This window comes from Schistosoma mansoni, chromosome 1, assembly GCF_000237925.1.
Source record: "Schistosoma mansoni strain Puerto Rico chromosome 1, complete genome".
NCBI lineage: Eukaryota > Metazoa > Platyhelminthes > Trematoda > Strigeidida > Schistosomatidae > Schistosoma > Schistosoma mansoni.
The window spans coordinates 37,671,187-37,674,833 of NC_031495.1; the positions used below are offsets into that span (position 1 = coordinate 37,671,187).

Consider the following 3,647-nt stretch of genomic DNA (forward strand, 5'->3'; position numbering starts at 1 on the left):
TTTTCACGTCATGGTAACTGTAGTGGTACCTTAACAATTGGCAACTCAGTCATAATAGTCAACCACCAGTTATAACAATTATGTAAATGAAATGATTGTTACATAATAAAATGATTTATTCATTTAATATTGCTTGTTTGAATCTTCCCATCGATGTTTAGGACTGCTATATCGAGGCTATATCGAGGCAATACGCACAGTATGCACATATGCCAATTAGAGACTGACCAGTTGCAGTCCTAAAAATATTAATGGGAAGATTCAAATAAACAATACTAAGTAAATTTCAACTTCACCCCATTGCACAAGCAGGTGACTATCAGGACTCAGTGGCGGAGTGGATAGCGCGATGGCGATTGAAGCGAAAGGTACTGGGTTCGAGTCCCAGAGTGAGCATCAATTCTGAGATGCAGATACATCCAGCTGACGAGTCTCAAATAGAAGGAAACGCGCTTGCTGGGTTCCACTGCTAGCCACTATCTATGTTTGCTTATTACAAAATAGTTTTATTCATTGCTCTCCACGTTCAGCTTACCTAGGGCTTGTTCCTCTTCTTCCATTACGTTTACTGTTTACTGTCCCAAAATAAGAAAAAACAAACTCACAATAATACCGTTACAAAACTACTTTTTAAATGTTATTATTTTTTTTATTATTTTTTTGGAAAAATATTCCCCAACCTTGAAAAACCTTCCAATAACCTTGAAGGAATTCATCTACTGGCTGATTATTTATCATAGCACATGTTATAATTATTTCTTTTTTTTTTAAAATTAATCTGATTGGTTCATTAATTTGTATAGATCTAAATAAATTGTGTAATGAAAAACAATATTCATAATTGATATTCATAATGATTCAAGGAATGTAACTAACCCCCTGTTCCCCACCCCACACCGCAATGAATTAAGAATTGGATCTGATCATAAACACGTTTATTCATAGAAAATTGGATCTTTAATGATAACATAACAATATAACTGGAATTATTACTATGCAAAGATTATCAAGAAATATTGATTTTAATAAATCTGATATGATGAATACTACTTATAATCAATTAATATGTGAACAAATATATGAAGAAAGTAAGTTATCATTATGTAATATCAGAAAGGGTTTTTATGGGTATTAGAGTCATTTTTTTAATAGTTGAGATCATGAGTCGATTGATGAGCACTGGTTGAGGAGCCCCACAATGGGACGAAACGGTCGTCCAATACTTTCAAGTTTTCTATGGTGGTCTAGCTTCAATTGACTCATGATCTCAACTATTAAAATTAATTAAGAATTTTATAGACTTGAGTATTAGTAATAATAATAATACGCAAGAATAATCGTATAACTGTACACTTGATAATAATTAACTGCTTATAAATAAAGATGAGTGATAGCTCGAAAAAGAACCAAGGATTCATGTTTCATCCTATTTGAAATTCATCAGCTGGATATACCTGCCACATTATAGAGTTAATGTTTACGCTGGGATTCAAATCCATTACCATTCGTTTCAATCGACATCTAGTTACACATTCAGCCTATGAGTTTAGACGGCTACTTGCTTGTGAAATGGAGTGAAGTTTTAATTCATTTTTGTATCGTTTGTTTGAATCGTCAGATATATATTCATCTGATGAGTCCTAAATAGGACGAAATGCGGGTTCTTGATTATACTGTTAACCACCATCCATCTTTGCTTAGGATGCTTGTGGTTACAGGCAATATCGAAACAACACTCACTGTATGCACATATGCCAATAAGAGACTGATCACTTTCAGTCTTACACATCAATGGGAAGATTCAAACAAACAATACAAATATGAATTAACTGTTCCGTTATTACTATTCAGTATCAATAGTAGAAAGATGTTAAAAGTGCAAATGTTTTAACTTTTATACTTTAACAATCTAATCGAGATACATTGTTTATGAAAAATAAATTAGGATATGACTATTAGTGGAATCTAATATGTGTTTCGTCCTATGTTGGACTCGTCAGCTAGATAAACCTGCCTCCGGATTGATATTCACTCTGGGATTCGAAATCTATTCCCTTTGGTTCGAATGATTTACCTGGCTCATGAGAACAAATAACTACTCACTTGTTCAATGTGGGTGCACTTTCATTGAATTTGTAACGTCTTAGATCATTCCATTGTTGATATTTTGACTGAATTTTTAATCAGACCAAAACGTTACAAAATGTTTGCATAAATCAATAGAATTTCTTTACACACCGTAAGAAACATATAAATATAAAGCCCAGATTTATCAACGATACAGAATTACAGTAGGAAACAAAAGGCGACTACTCTAGAAGATTTTCCAAAACGATCGAACCTGTTCTTAGACAACTATTGTCACCTATCTATAAAGGCATATGAGTTATCCAGTTTTTCAATTTAAGGATTGTATATGGCCAGTCTTTATTGGTATATGAGTAAACTCTATGGATGGGCTCGATATTTCTTTGAAGTAAAAGTTTTACTAAAATTGGACATCATCTGATATCAAGAAAGAAACAATCAATTCATTCAATTCCAAATTTTTACGAATAAAACACAGCCTTGGATTCTGTTACAAATGAGGCTGAACAGTTAAAACCCTCCTAGCTTTGAAACTGGTCGATAATCAGTTAACAATAAGAATTCTGTTATTGTGTTTAGTCATCTGAGTATTAATACTGACAAATAGACTTCTTATATGCAATCCCAAACCAACTACTTAGATGAAAAGGTAGCTTTATTTGACCAAAAACCAAATTGAGTATATAAGTACACTCATTCATAAACATGTATATCAGAAGGGAATTTGTGGAGATTTCAGTATTTTCATAGTTGAAATCATGAGTTAATTGAAGTTAGACAACCATGGAAAACCCGGAAGCATTGGACAGCAGTTTCGGCCTATTATGGGAATCCTTAGAAGTGCGCATCCACCACCCCACCTCACGAGATTCGAATCCAGGACCTACCAGTCTCACTTAACCGATAGACCACTGAGCCGGCCGGCATCCAACAGTGTTAAACTCTAACTTCAACAGATCTACGAAAGTGAGCAACAATTCACCATTGTCTTCAGTGAGTTGCTGTCTCACAACAGACTTGGTTGAACTCCACTGGTCACTGCTTTTCACTCGAACTCCAGGAAATATCTCTTGAAGTCAGTCACTGATAGGTCCTGGGTTCGAATCTCGTGAGGCGGGGTCGTGGATGCGCACTTCTGAGGATTCCCATAATAGGCCGAAACTGCTGTCCAATGCTTACGGGTTTTCCATGGTTGTCTAACTTCAATTGACTCATGATTTCAACCATATAAAATTACCAAAGTCTCCACAAAACCCCCTTCTGATATTGGATAATTGTTAAGATTATAATTTATGGTCTACTTTTGAGCCACGTTAAAATGACCTTGGAATGTCCCCCTACTTAACATGGTTAAATGAAGGTTATATGTTAGTGTGAGGAATTAGGATTAAGATTTACACTTGAATACTAGGGTTAAAAAATAAGATTTATTGTTTTCATCATGAACTGAGATAAGCTATAATCACAAAATGGTATTTAGCCTAATGAGTGAATGAATTTCCCGCCAAAATCCGAAACTTGCTATTTTAAATGTGATTGGTTCGTCCAAAAAGTATAGT

The 3,647-nt window shown here is 34.4% G+C and overlaps 1 non-coding gene across 1 annotated transcript; it reads left to right on the plus strand.

Moving 5' to 3' along the window:
• The first annotated feature begins 326 nt into the window (after nucleotides 1–326).
• Nucleotides 327–393, plus strand: Smp_tRNA_00366_Gln_TTG.1.1. Its single transcript has one exon. It is a non-coding gene (tRNA).
• Nucleotides 394–3,647: the final 3,254 nt, after the last annotated feature.